This window comes from Pantherophis guttatus, chromosome 7 (assembly GCF_059756535.1).
Source record: "Pantherophis guttatus breed Tessera chromosome 7, ASM5975653v1, whole genome shotgun sequence".
NCBI classification, from domain to species: Eukaryota; Metazoa; Chordata; class Lepidosauria; order Squamata; family Colubridae; genus Pantherophis; species Pantherophis guttatus.
In genome coordinates this window covers 51,068,615-51,084,367 of record NC_142069.1, presented here as the reverse complement: position 1 = coordinate 51,084,367, position 15,753 = coordinate 51,068,615, and the positions used below count along the sequence as shown (strand labels likewise).

The 15,753-nt window shown below is 44.5% G+C and overlaps 1 long non-coding RNA gene across 3 annotated transcripts in view; it reads right to left on the bottom strand.

The window, feature by feature from the left end:
* Positions 1–15,753, bottom strand: part of LOC117655383 (uncharacterized) — a 148,831-nt gene that overhangs the window by 75,236 nt on the left and 57,842 nt on the right. The window contains exon 5 of one of the 3 annotated variants that reach the window (XR_009623290.1): positions 15,272–15,332. The exons of the other annotated variants lie outside the window; for them this stretch is intronic. This is a non-coding gene — a long non-coding RNA (uncharacterized LOC117655383). Of the gene's footprint in view, positions 1–15,271; positions 15,333–15,753 lie in introns of those variants that run through there. 3 annotated transcript variants of the gene reach the window in all.

Sequence of the window (15,753 nt, the reverse complement as noted above, 5' to 3'; positions counted from 1 at the left end):
TGTGTTGGTGGCATTCTGTTATGGCAGAGGGAACGGCGCCAGGAGTCTTGGAGTTGGAGGTACCTATAGAAGCAGTCGTGGAGGAGGTGCTTGTGGAAGCAGAGGTGCTGCAACCTGAACAGCCGGTGGTCAGACCCAAACTGCGCCAGCTACGTGAGGAGGATGATTGTGGCCCAGCTGGTACGCAAAGTCAGGGGTTTGAGTTTTCTGGAAAGGCTTCCGGTGGGGACTGGTGGCCCAGTTCCACCCACACTGGATCTAAACTGCCACTTCCTCCCCTGTTGGGCTTGTCTTTCAGGGTTTGGAGGGAAAGGCGCTGGACAGATGACGAGGAAGCGGATTGGGGTTCTGCAACTACGGGTCCTGAATCCAGTGCTATGGAAGCCCTTCGTGACAGGTTTGGGGAGGGGAGTTTTTGGGATGCCCCCTCTTGGCAGCCCTGGGCCACCAGATCGGAGCCATTGCAGGGCATGTCTTGGCAGGACAATGGACTTTCCGGGTCAGAGGTCTGGTTCCGCATTGCCAGCCCTAAATTTCAAAGGGAACAAGAACCAGGTCAAGCGGAGGGCCAGACCGGGGCCTGGGAACACCGGATGCCCAAGGGGGAGTCCAGCAATAGGGGTCCCGAGCAACCATCGCATAGAAGAGAGGTAGGGGCTGGAAAGAGGGCGCAACGTCTTGTGGGAGACCAGTTTTGCCCCACTGACAGGAGGACCATTGGAGACCAAAGGAGTGTTGGGGAGAACAGGTCACCTGTTCCGCCTCCAGCGTGGCCTCTGGTTCCTGGGATGTGGGCACCTCAACCCACTTGGGGCCCCCCAGCGCTGCCAGCTACATTCGACGGGAGCCCAGACAGTGTGGCGTTGTTCCTAAGCCAGGTGATCAGTCATCTAGACCAGTATGGCCGCTGGTATCCGTCTCAATGGGCCATGGTGGTGGCCATTATGGCTGTATTGACAGGAGATGCTGCAGATTGGGTGGCTGGTTTACACCGCAATCATGCTAGAGAACTAGTAGATGTGGGCAAGTTCTTGGAGGCCCTCCGTTCTACCTTTGATGATGAGTCCAGTGAGCAGGTTGCAGAAGGTGATCTTGTGGCCCTCAAACAGAGGGGTTTTCCAGCGAAGGACTATGTATGGGACTTCCGGAAACTCGCTAATCGCTTAAGGGACTGGCCAGAACGAATGCTAGTCCAGCAGTTTGGTATGGGGTTGGATCGCGAGTTGAGGCAAACCTGTATGTACCGAGGCCTAGCTCCGCGCTTAGCTGTCTGGTTCGAAGCGGCTATTGAACTGGACACAGCGCTCTGGGAGTTTAGGCCTTGTTCGGAGGTTAACATGGGACAGAGAAGGACCGCCACAGAGAAGCCAGCGGAGAAGCCTCCAACCATGCGACTGCAAACCCCTCTGCCCGGCGCAATCTCGTCTAACAGATCACAGAGACCAGCTTTCCGTTGTTTCTGGTGCAATCAGGTGGGCCACAGGGTGGCCAAGTGCCCTTTACCACCGTTGTGGGTACAACCCGAGAAACAAGCTGCGGGGGTGCCAACCAGGGGTCGACCACGACAGCTGCAAGAATGAACGCAAGCGCTCCAAGGACCAAAGACTGTTGTAGACGCCCAGGCCACTGATGTCATCAACACCAACAGTGGGGAAGTTCCCAGTGGTGTCAGGCGACAGCGACGACGACGAGCTGGAGGACCCAATGGTGAGCGAACCTGTGTACCCTTTTGGGATACCTGTGGTGCTGAGGAACCCCCACTGCACAACAGGTCTTCAGTATGGAGCTTTAGTAGACACTGGGTGTACCTGTTGCCTGATTCGTAAAGCTATGGTAGATGCTCTGGGTCTACGGACAAGACGGCTAAAGGTTCCTGTCAAATTCGAACAGATGGACGGGTCATTGTTGGGGGGGGGTGCCCACTACCCAAATGACGGAACGTTTGTTTTTGGCAATAGGCGACCATCAGGAGTCCATTCGGTTCATCATAGTCGAGAAAATGATAGAACCGGTGATCCTGGGTCTGACGTGGTTAGATAACGTGGTTGTTCAGAGTCTCAGACCCTGGGTCTACGGCTGATGTTATGTAATGCCAGGTCAGTGGTAAATAAAGCCCCCCTCATTCATGATCTTATTTCAGAGGGGGGTGCTGACCTGGCAGGGATTACGGAGACCTGGTTAGGCCAGGAGGGAGGAGTTCCCCTTGTGGAAATGTGCCCGCCAGGTTTCCGTGCATTCCATCAGCCAAGGGCTCAGGGAAGGGGTGGGGGAGTGGCAGCAATCTTTAGAGAAAGTCTTTGCCCGAGGGAGGCCACTATTCCTCAGATAGCCGGATGTGAGTCCCTCCTTGTGAAGTGGGGTCAGGGGATTCAGATGGGCCTACTGATTGCATACCTGGCTCCCTGCCACGTAACAGCGGTCCTGCCTGAGCTGCTCGACATTATAGCCGGGGTGGCAGTGGAAACCCCCAGACTTATTGTTATGGGGGATTTTAACCTGCCATCTGCTGGTGAGATGTCGGAGACGGTTCGGGAGTTCATGGCTTCCATGACGGCCATGGGCCTAACCCAGGTAGTTCAAGGCCCCACCCACTTGGGGAATCACACTCTGGACTTGATTTTTGTCTCTGATCAGTGGCTGAATGATCTAAGAATAGGGGATATAGACATCAAGCCCTTGTCATGGTCTGATCATTCTCTCCTTCACATGGACTTTCAAGTCACTTCCACCCACCGCAGGGAGATGGAACCAACCAAATGGTTCCGTCCCAGGCGCCTGATGGACCCCGAAAGGTTCCTGATGGAGCTTGGGCCATTTCCTGAGACTCTGGCTCACGACTCGACTGAGGACCTAGTGGTCGCCTGGGACAGGGCGGCTACTGGGGCCTTGGACCGCGTCGTGCCTTTGCGGCCTCTGACCCGATGCTGATCTCATCTAGCTCCTTGGTTTTCCGAGGAGCTGAGAGAGATGAAGCGTCGGAAAAGACGCCTGGAGAGTGATTGGAGGACAAGCCGATCTGAATCTGACCGAACACAGGTGAGATCTTATATTAAGACCTACCTAGTGGCGATAAGAGTGGCGAAGTCTAGCTACTTCTCCGCTCTTATTGCATCTGCAGAGAACCGCCCAGCTGCGCTGTTTAGGGTGACCCGCTCCCTACTTCAGGTGGGGGTACGGGAAGATCCCTTAAAGGGTCGAGCTGAGGATTTTGTACAATTCCTGCATGATAAAGTCGCTCAGATTCAGGAAGGCCTGGACTCCAATTGGGTAGATCCAGGGGAGGAGACGGGGGCAGGTCTTGAGAGCGTTATCTGGGAAGAGTTTGACTCTGTGGCTCCTGAGGACGTGGACAGGATTCTGGGCAAGCTTAACGCTGCCACATGTTTATTGGACCCGTGTCCCTCCTGGTTGGTACTGGCCTCCCGGGAGGTTACACGAGGCTGGCTCCAGGGGATTATAAATGCTTCTCTGAGTGAGGGTGTCTTTCCCGCCGCCTTGAAAGAGGCGGTTGTGAAGCCCCTCCTCAAGAAGCCTTCCCTGGACCCGGCTATATTATCAAATTATCGTCCAGTCTCCAATCTTCGCTTTGTTGTGAAGGTTGTTGAGAGTGTGGTGGCGCGACAACTACCCCGATACCTGGATGAAGTTGTCTATCTGGATCCATTCCAGTCGGGCTTCAGGTCACGATACAGCACAGAAACGGCATTGGTCGCATTGGTGGATGATCTCTGGAGGGCTCGGGACAGAGGTTGCTCCTCTATCCTGGTCCTATTAGATCTCTCAGCGGCTTTTGATACCATCGACCATGGTATCTTACTGCACCGGCTGGAGGGGTTAGGAATAGGGGGCACCGTGCTTCGGTGGTTCTCCTCCTTCCTCTCTGACCGTTCGCAGTTTGTGTTGGCAGGGGGGCAGAGGTCGACCTCGAGGCACCTTATTTGTGGGGTGCCGCAAGGGTCAGTCCTCTCATCCCTTCTGTTCAACATTTATGTAAAACCGCTAGGTGAGATCATCCGTGGTTTTGGGGTGAGTGTTCATCAGTATGCTGATGACACACAGCTATACATCTCCACCCCAGACCACCCCAATGATGCCCTTGCTGTGATGTCCCGTTGCCTGGAGGCCGTGCGGATCTGGATGGGGAGAAACAAGCTCAGACTCAACCCCTCCAAGACCGAGTGGCTGTGGCTTCCGGCGTCCCGGTATAGTCAGCTGGTACCATCACTGACAATAGGGGATGAGATCTTGCTCCCCACAGAGAGGGCCCGCAACTTGGGTGTCCTCCTGGATTCACGGTTATCTTTAGAAGATCATTTGACGGCCGTGGCCAGGGGTGCCTTTTATCAGGTTCGCCTGATCCGCCAGTTGCGTCCCTTTCTGGATCGGGACGCCTTGCGCACAGTCACTCATGCCCTAGTTACCTCCCGTATGGACTACTGTAATGCTCTCTACATGGGGCTCCCCTTGAAAAGCACCCGGAGGCTCCAACTGGTCCAGAACGTAGCCGCACGGGTGATTATGGGCGCAGCTCGTTACGCCCATGTAACACCTCTCCTACGCGAGCTGCACTGGCTCCCGGTGGTCTTCCGGGTGCGATTCAAGGTGTTAGTTATCACCTTTAAAGCGCTCCATGGCTTAGGACCTGGGTACCTACGAGACCGTCTTTTGCCACCAATAGCCTCCCACCAACCAGTTCGTTCTCACAGGGAGGGACTACTCAGGGTACCGTCAGTCAAATTATGTCGACTGGCGACTCCCAGGGGGAGAGCCTTCTCTGTGGGGGCTCCAACCCTTTGGAATGAACTGCCCCCGGAGATACGGAATATCCCTGATCTCCGTGCTTTCCGCCGTGCCCTCAAGACCCTGATGTTCCAACAGGCAGGGCTAAACATACAAACATGCGAATGATTTTTTAAATGTTATCTAATTCTGGGTTTTATTTAATTGACCAAACTAAGTAACAATTTTAATTAGCAATTTTATGATGTTTGTGTGTCTATATTTTTCTTGACTGTACACCGCCTTGAGTCCTACGGGAGAAAGGTGGTATAGAAATATAATAAATAAATAAATAAATAAATAAATAAATAAATAAATAAGTGGCAACCACATATCTGGTGGGAGGGGGGTTATCGTAAACTCAGAATTCCCCTGGAACCCGACATCCCAACCCCCGCCTCTCTGGTTGTACAGCCAGGTGGGGGGCAGGACAGTAGCGGTGCATCCACAGAGGTTTCGCATGCACAGGAATTCCCTAACGTTTATCAAGACCTTGTAACCGTATTTAGCAAGGAAGAATGTGAGGTACTACCCCCCCCATAGGCCCACAGATTGTGACATCGAGTTGGTGCCTGGAGCTAAATTGCCAAAGCCACAAATGTATTCCATGACCCAACCGGAATTAGCTGAGTTGCGACAATATATCGACAAAAACCTAGCCAGAGGCTTCATCGTCCCTAGTAGATCCAGGATGGCCGCTCCAGTTTTCTTCAGGGAGAAAAAAAGACGATGGGTTACGTTTGTACGTTGACTTCCAGGATTTGAACGGAGTGTGTGTAGAGCATCTGTATCCTCTCCCACTGATGAAGGATCTTTTAGCCGCGTTATCAACTGGTCGTGTCTTCACAAAGCTCGATTTGCGGGAAGCGTACTACCGAGTTCGGATCAAGCTGGGAAATGAATGGAAGACCACTTTCAATTGTCCCCTCAGTAGCTATCAGTACCGGGTTATGCCGTTTGGACTCCAAGGCGCTCCGGCAGTGTTCATGCAGCTTATAAATGAAGTGCTGCATGAGCATCTTTACAGAGGATAATAGTATAGTTTATTGAATAGCCCGAAGGCCTTTTCAAACAAAACAAAAGAGAAAAAGGGAAAAAGATAAAACAGTTACATTTCCATGCTGACGCGCTATCACGTATGCTGCAATACAATAGCAAGCGCGAAGAAGTAGTGGAATCCCTTATACCACCCATTGGGACTGGACAACCTATTGCAGCAGCGCTACGAAAAGAATCGTCTTTCCTAACGGACCTACGAATGGCTATCCAACAGGACACATGGTTAACCCAAAACCAGACATCGGTAGTCATATGAGACGGATTGGGGTGGAGTGGGGATCGGTTGTACATTCCAGAATCACTCCGAGCGACAGTCCTATGACGGTGTCATGATGCCAAACCAGCAGGCCACTATGGTTTCCTTAAAATGCTTCACCTGATCAGATGTCAGTTTTGGTGGCCATGGATGCGTGGTGAAATTGAATGATACGTGAAAGAGTGCCCCACCTGTGTGGCAGTGAAACCATGGTCAGGGAAGCCGATTGGGCGTTTGCAGCTTGTGGCTGATCCTAGTCGTCCGTGGGAGGAAGTGGCGATGGACTTCATAGTGGACCTCCCTTCTAGCCATGGATATGCCGTCATCTGGACGATAGTGGACCTATTTTCAAAACAAGCGCACTTCATACCCTGTCGAGGTTTACCGTCTGCTCGACGGTTGACAGACATGTTCATCCAACATATTTACCGTCTTCATGGAGTCCCGAAGCGAATTATATCAGATCGAGGTGTCCAATTCACCGCTCGATTCTGGAGGTCTTTCATCCACCGGATAGGATCTACCCAGGGGTTAAGTTCAGCCTTCCATCCAAGTACAAACGGGGCCGTAGAACAAGCTAATGACGCAGTGGAACGGTATTTCCATTGTTATCTTTCTTACCAACAAACTGAGTGGTCTGCTTTGATCCCGTTCACTGAAGTTGCGTATAATAATATCAGCCATCGTAGTATGGGTTTTTCCCCTTTCCAAATCATCTATGGAAGAGAATTCCCTGCCATACCTGAAGTAGAACCTCCGGCTACAGGATTAGCTACGCCTTCCGGCTGGGCAGACAAAATCTGAAAAATGTGGCCAGAGGTTAAGGCTGCTCTACAAAAAGCAGCGAGTGAATACAAATTGTATATCGATAAAAAAAAAGAGCAGATTCTAAACTGTTTTCTGTGGGGGATCAGGTTTATTTATCAACCAAATATTTAAAACTACGGTTGCCTAGTAAAAAATTAGGTCCCAAATATATAGGTCCTTTCCCTATAACACGCATGATCAACCCTGTCACTGTAATGTTCAAATTATCTTCACTGTTAGGAAAAGTACACCCTGTTTTTCATAGCAGCCTCCTTAAGCCGGTCAGTGTGGATAGAGCTACGACTCAACCTGACCCACCAGGACCGAGCCATACCGACCAGTATGAGATAGATAAAGTGTTAGATTCCCGACTATGTAGGGGCAGGCTGCAGTACTTAGTATGTTGGAAAGGTTATCTGTTAGCACAAGCGTCTTGGGTGGCAGCCCCAGATGTCCATGCCGATCAGTTAATCCGTCGGTATCATCGCCAACATCCAGATAAACCGGGACCCAGTGGGTAGAGTATCTTCTGTAACTAATGCCTCTGTTTTATCTCCTGCAGGTGGACTCCTGGTAGAGGGGAGCCGCCTGTCGAGCCCCGAATGGGTCTTGCCATTGTTGGGAAAGACGATGAGAAGGGGCCGAGCAGCTGTAAACTCCGGTGACGTGCTCTCAGCTGTTTGGAGGGTCTTTGCCGCTCAAGCACAAAAGAAACGAATGCTTCCATCGGAGCTCAGTGGGGCATAAGGCTTGCGAATGGCGCCTCCTTGTGACATAACAGAAGCGCGCCTTACCGACAAGCAAGCTAATGGGAAGGGGTGTGTGGTGTTAACTGTTTAATTGCCAAATGGTGAATTGCTTGTTACTAAGTGTATAAAAAGCGCTACACAGCGGCTGTGTGTAGCGCTAACTTTAAATGTCAATGCCGGCTTGTGCCTTGCTTCTGCCTGTGTTGCTGTGCTTAACCTGATTAAAGACGCTATAAACTGCTTCGTTTCCTTCGGGTTAATGTTTGCTGCCAGAGCGGTTGGGTGGACAAGCCGAGATCAATTTCCATCGATTGCTTCTTGTTTTGCCTTCTGGTGCTTTGGAAAATACATTGTCTCCCCCCTTCTTTGTGGCAGCCCCTTAAAAGCCTGTTGCCTATCACACTCTTGGGCAAAGCATGTGAGCCATTTCCTCCTTTCAGTGGTCCATGAAAGTACATCTATAGTATGTAGATGCAGATAATAAAGCTGAAAAAGGTGAACAACATTTTTATAGAACTATAGATACATTGAGGCTGAGTGTGACAAGAAAAAAAAATTAACAACAGCACTTGAACCTTTAGATATTCTGTCTTCAGTATCCTGACTGTTAGAATTGTACATATCTTGATAAATTGATTTTTTCTCTTTTTTTTTGGACTAGATAATATAATACACTCTCAAGTTTTGATATTTTAAATCTTTCTATATATATACTGCTTAGCATTTATAGTATTTACCAGTATTTTTATAGTATCTAAAATTATAATTGTATTTAAAAATTAAGTATTCAAAAATTTCTATTTATAGTATTCATAGTATTTTAAGCATTTAAAAGTACAATATTTAGCCGAATTAATTGCTATATTGATACATTGATTGTGAACTGTTGATTAACTGATATTTTGATTTGTATAGTATTGAACTGTCTAACTTATATATACTTATATTTACTAAGCCAATTTAACATCTAATATATTTAAATAATACTCTGAGTATAAGGTATTGTGAGGAAGAGATTAGAATCACCGTATAGATATTGACATTGATTGCCCACCGGAAAACTAGCTATACTTGTCTATAAACTTAGAAGGAAAAATTAGATATAGTAATATATATATATATATAAAAGTAATAGAGGTGCTAACTGGCGAATGAGAATTTGGAGTAACATCGATAGGATAATTAAAGAGCAAAAGAAAATCTTGAAAGAAATGACAAGCATGGCATCCACAGTGGGGAAAACAGGAAAAAAGACTCCCTCTAATCCCACTATAGCGACAACCTCTCCGGCGACACAAAAATCAACAGAAAGCCTGGCAATGCAAACTCTGCAAGCATCATTAACCCTGATTCAAGAAACGATGATGGCAATGCAGGAAAAATTATTAAATAATCATGTTGAATTAAAATCAGACATACATGCATTGGACCAGAAAATGAATGATATCCAAACATCAATAGTCAATAATGAATTACGAATTCAAAAAGCTGAAACAAGAATTGACCAAACTGAAAAGAAACTAGACATTGTGGATCAAGCATTAACGAGTCAAAATAAAGAGATAGAAGATACAATAATCCAACTGGAGATGGACCGGGCTTCCTTCTACTTGCGGTTTCAGAATGTTGTCGAGGACAAAGAGGAAGACCTACGGGAAAAAATGGCGGAGCTGATAGCTGACGCACTTCATCAAGACAAACAGGTGATAATTAGGGAGCTGGACGACGTATATAGGGTCCAGACTAACTATGCAAGAAGGAACAAGCTTCCTAGAGAAGTACATATCCGCTTCGCACGGAAAAAAGTTAGAGATATTCTTTACAACATGGCAAGAGACGAACAGATTACATACCGAGGAAAAGAAATAATAATTCTAAAACAGATACCAAGAAGAGTCCGGGAGATGAGGAAGGGATATAGATTTTTGGCCATACAGTTGAATAAAAGAAAGATACTATTCAGGTGGCTTCTCCCAGAAGGGATGCTAATAACCTGGCAAGGAAGAAAAATTAAAATAGAAAGCCTGAGTACAGCACAAGACTTCCTTGACCAGCTAAGAGGCGCGGAAGAAGAGCAGGGGAGCAAGGAAGAACTAGAAACAGCAGTAATGGAGGAGGAAGCCCCACATCAACAGAACACGAACGAAGCAACTGTAGAGGAAAAGACAGAAGAAGAAGAAGAAGCCAAAGAGAAGAAAGCAAGACCAGTAAGGGCCGTAAGAAACAAACAAGAACCAATAATCAGATAGGGGTATAGAGATGAATGGCTTGAAGCTAATATCTGTAAATGTCAATGGACTAAATGATTATAAAAAGAGGAAAAGAATATTAACAAAACTAGGTAAACAAAATGTTGATATAATGTGTTTACAAGAGGTGCACATAAAAAAAGAAGAAAGTAAATGTTTAGAATATAACAAATTTGGTCAAACATTTGATTCGCTGGCAGAGAAAAAGAAGAGGGGGGTGGTTATCTACGTAAAAAAAGGAATTGAAGCAGAACTGAAATTTAAAGATACAAAGGGTAGAATCCTTATGATTGAAATTAAGAGAGGGAATTCCAAGGTATTATTAGTGGGCATTTATGCCCCGAATAAAAAACAGGGAGAATTCTTTAAGAAACTTCATGAACAATTAGCAAAAATGGCATATAACGAAATCTGTATGATAGGGGATTTTAACGGCATTGTGGATCCGGAGAAGGACCACAAGAGCAATAAAGTAAAAAAAAAAAAAAAAAAGGACAAACTTACCGAGAGCTTTTTTTGAGTTAGTCGATGAATTAGATCTAATTGATATCTGGCGTACCCTGCACCCAAACGATAGGCAATATACCTTCTTTTCAAATCCACAAAAGTTGTGGTCCAGAATTGACATGGCATGGGTCAGTAGGAATTTGGGGTTAGAAATTGGAACAGCTGTAATTAACCCAAACGATTGGGCAGACCATAATCCATTAGAAATTAGATGGAAGCCTCTTCAGAGAAAATACCAATGGAAGTGGAGGTTTAATGCCAAATTACTGGGCGACGAAAACTGTATACAAAAATTCAAATAAGAAATAAACTTCTTTTTCAAGGAAAATGAAAACAAAGGCACATCCCGCGCAATAGTTTGGGACACAATGAAGGCCTACCTGAGAGGAGTCGTGATTTCATACACCGCACATAAAAATAAAGAAGAAAGGAAGACCCTGGAAGATTATTTAAATCATATAGGAGAATCAGAAAGAAAACTCCAAGATAATCCAGAAGATGAAGTAGCCAAAGAAAATTGGATGATGTGGAAGCCTAAAGTAAATATCATGGAGCAAGAAGAGTTGGCACAAAGATTGAAAAGAACGAAACAATATCTTTTTGAGAATACCAACAAATCGGGGAGGTGGCTGGCCTATAAATTAAAAAAGGAAAATGAAAGGGGAATAATTCATACTTTAGAAGACTCTAAGGGTAAATTATTGACTAACGAGGAAGAAAAACGGGATAGGGTGAGAGAATATTATGAATCCCTATATAAAGAAGAGGAGGTATCGGATGACAAAATAGAACAATATTTGATAAAAGCAGAGCTCCCACAAATAACTGATGATGAGAAAGAAATGCTTAACAGAAAGATTACAATTGAAGAATTAAAAATAGCCCTTTCCAAATTGAAAAATAATAAAGCGCCAGGACCTGATGGATTTCCAGGGGAAATATATAAAAAATTAGAAGAAATACTCCAACCGAAATTAGTAGAAATTTTTAATGATGCACTGTTAGACCATAAAATTCCAGAGTCATGGAAAGAGGCGCATGTCACACTTGTGCCAAAAGAAGGTGCTGACCCAAAACAAATTCAAAATTATAGACCAATTTCGCTCCTAAATACGGACTACAAATTATTCATGGGCATAATGGCAGAAAGAATGAAAAAGATTTTAAATAATTGGATATATAAAGACCAGAACGGATTTTTACCGGGGAGACAAATTAGGGATAATATGAGAATCGTGCTAGACACGCTAGAGTATTATGAGGAACACCCTGGAAAACAGATGGCTCTGATTTTTGTCGATGTTCAAAAGGCATTTGACAATCTAAATTGGAAATTTATGATTAAACAAATGGAGATTATGAAATTCGGAACAAATTTTGAAATGATGATTAAATCCATCTATAATAACCAAAAGGCGAGTATCCTGGTGAATGGGGATAGGACTAAAATATTCCAAATTAGCAAGGGAGTAAGGCAAGGTTGTCCCCTATCCCCTTTACTGTTTATTTTGGCCCTAGAAGTCCTTCTACGGAAAATTAGATCTAACGACGAAATAAAAGGATTGAAGATCAGGAAGGAGACTTATAAGACACAAGCATTTGCGGACGATGTAGCCCTAATCCTTGAAGACCCTATAGAGTCGGGACCTAAAGTATTGGAGGAATTAAGTAAATATGGAGAGGTGGCAGGCTTTATACTGAACAAAACTAAAACCAAAGTATTGATCAAGAACGCAACTGAGAGCCAGAAAAACGAGATAGAAGAAGTACTAGGATTACAGGTTGCCAAAAAAAATTAAATACCTAGGAATTTGGATTACATCAAGATGTTCGACCCTAAAAGACGATAATTATATTCCCCTAATTAGAAAAATAAAACAAGACCTAGATAGCTGGAAAAAAATAAGATTATCACTTTTGGGCAAGATAGCCACAATTAAGATGAACATCCTCCCCAGAATATTATTTCTATTCCAAAATATACCGATAAATTTAGATAAAAAATTCTTTCTAGAATTAGACAAAATCATTAGAGAATTTATATGGGAGGGGAAAAAACTGAGATTTTCCATTAAAATTTTAAGGGGCAAAAGAGATATAGGTGTATTTGGACTCCCGGATTGGGAAACATACTACAGGTCAGCCAAGCTAGTTTGGATAAGAGATTGGATCACCCTGGAAAATAAGAGAATTCTTATCTTAGAAGGCCATGACTTGCAAAAAGGCTGGCACGCCCATATCTGGGAAACGGAGAAGAAAAGGAAGACACATTTCCATAGACATAAAATTAGAGATTCCTTGATACAAACATGGACCCAGATTAGGCAAAAACATTACAAAAAATCCCAAATTGGCTCTCAACGATGGAGGCCCTGACCCACCCAAATAGGTGGGAGAGGGAGAAAATGGGCAGATATAAAGATATTCTAGACGAAGGAGGGAGGCTTAAACCAAATGATACCTTACGAGAGCAAGGAATAACTTTAGATTGGTGGACCTATTCACAAGTAAAATCCAGATATCAGAGAGACAAAGAACAATACGGTCTAGAACTGGGACCAAATGGATTGGATAAAGTCTTGATGGGAACAAATAAAAAGATTCTGGCAAAACTATATAATTATTTATTAAGCGATGATAAGTTCGAAGACGTCACGAAGAATCAAATAATTGCATGGGAGAAAAATACAGGGCGTAATATAAATTTTGGGGAATGGGAGGAGGCATGGAACAGAAATCTTAAATTGACTAGAGCGTTGGCATATAAGGAAAACCATTACAAAATGTTTCATAGATGGTACCTAGCCCCGGCCAGACTAGTGAAGATATATCCCAATATACATCCCAATTGTTGGAAATGTGGCCATGGTCAAGGCACCTTCTTTCACATGTGGTGGACATGCCCGGAAGCAAAAGGATACTGGAATAAAATTAGGAGGTGGTTATATGAAATAACTGATGAAGATATTGAATTAACACCAGAGATTTTGCTCCTGGGAATAATAAAGAAGCCATATAGAAAGGAAATGACACATTTAATGATCCATATAATTACAGCCGCTAGATTGGCATACGCACAGTACTGGAAAGAGAAAATTCAACCACCAGAAGAGCTTACAATTAAGAAAATACTTGAGTGCGCAGAGATGACTAAATTAACTTATGAATTAAATGATGAAAAGTCAGTTTACTATATGGTGTGGGAAAGGTGGTACAAGTGGTTGCATGATAAAAGGAAAGAAAGATCTAAAGGTGTGTTAAATATTGGTTAAAAGTGAGTTAAAATGTCACCAAGTATTATTTATGTAAATAGTTAAAACACTGCACATCCGATACAAATTGAAAATGTATATTATATTTATGTGTTCTACGTTATTGTTTGAATGTTTGTTTGTTTTTTCTTTTTATTTCTTTTTTGTTCTTTAAAAAATCTCAATAAAGTTTCTTTAAAAAAAAAAATGTTTGCTGCCAGAGCGGTTGGGTGGACAAGCCGAGATCAGTTTCCATCGATTGCTTCTTGTTTTGCCTTCTGGTGCTTTGGAAAATACATTGTCTCCCCCCTTCTTTGTGGCAGCCCCTTAAAAGCCTGTTGCCTATCACACTCTTGGGCAAAGCATGTGAGCCATTTCCTCCTTTCAGTGGTCCACGAAAGTACATCTATAGTATGTAGATGCAGATAATAAAGCTGAAAAAGGTGAACAACATTTTTATAGAACTATAGATACATTGAGGCTGAGTGTGACAAGGAATGGCTGGGAGGGGATGGGCCAGGCGAGGCACCCCTTGATGTGACTGACATTGAGTTGGCCATGCCCACCCAGTCACATGACCACCTAGCCACACCCACCATCACATAACCACCTAGCCACACCCGCCCAGTCACATGACCACCTAGCATAATGCACCCTGGACTATGCTCTATGATGATGATGTTATGCTTGCTTCTACCACCAGAGGCAAACTGCAGCAGCAAGTTCAAATGTGGAATGTTCGCCTCAATCATTTTGGACTCTGCTTCAAAATCAAGAAAACTGAGTACTTAGAGACTGTTACCACCCCTGGAACATTTCAAATCAATGGAGAAAACCTAAAGAAGGTGGATTCTTTTCAGTATCTGAGATCCCATCTCCAAGGCAATGGCGACATCAATGGTGAGGTGCGAACAAGGGTGAATGCAGCCTGGATGCATTGATGAGAACTCATTTGTCTGTTATGTGACAGATGAATGCCAACCTGTCTTAAATCTAAGATTTACAAGAAAACTATCTGCTCTGTTGCACTGTATGGCACTGAATCAGAGGTGGGTTTCAGCAGGTTCTGACCAGTTCTGGAGAACCGGTAGCGGAAATTTTGAGTAGTTCGGAGAACCGGTAGTAAAAATTCTGACTGGCCCTGCCCCCATCTATTTTCTGCCTCCCAATTCCCAGCCGATCAGAAGGAAATGGGGATTTTGCAGTATCCTTCCCCTGCCACACCCACCAAGCCATGCCTACCAAGCCACACCCACAGAACCGGTAGTAAAAAATTTTCAAACCCACCACTGCACTGAATGCTGGGCACCAACAACAGGGACCGAAAGCTATCTCCATGCCATGGAAATGTGAATGTTCTGTTGTGCATCTCCCTTCTTGACCACATCACAAATGACACCATTCAACAGCAGTTTGGTGTGACACCAATTACAGAGATGAGAGAATACCAGCTCTGCTGGAATGGACATGTCCAGAGAGCAGCACCTTCCACCGTTGCCAAGACTGCTTACCAATTAGAAGGTGGTTGGAGACCTTGCGGGCATCCAAAACAGACATGGCAAGACACCATCAACAAAGATATGCAACCTGCGGGCCTGCCTCCTGGAGACGCAGCTGATTGTGCAAAGTGGCATTCAATGATCCAAAAAGCGAAGCTTGCACCTGCAGGAATATGCTAGGAAGAAAATTTACATATAGATTCTAGACAGTTTACATTCCAAGCAATAAAAACCTATAAACATATTCGTTTTATATATTTATTTATTCATTGTTTTTAACATTGTTTTTGTATGCTTTTAGTGAGATGGGTGGATATAAAAATATAAATATAAAAAAAAAACCATTACAAGGACATAGGAAATGAATTGCTCTTCAGAGTAATATCTTTTTCCCTTTAAGAGTCCCAGGGCTTGTAGTAACCATTCTTCACTCCTCTTTCTCTCCATGAGTTTGCTTGGAGAGGAGAGGAGATTAAAGAGACCAAACATTTTTCTGTAGTTCATATATTAGTGGCAAAGAAATTCATCTTCCTATTATATTCTTGAGAATGAAATTATTTGTAGGTTATTGTTCTATCTTCAAAAATGCAGAACAAT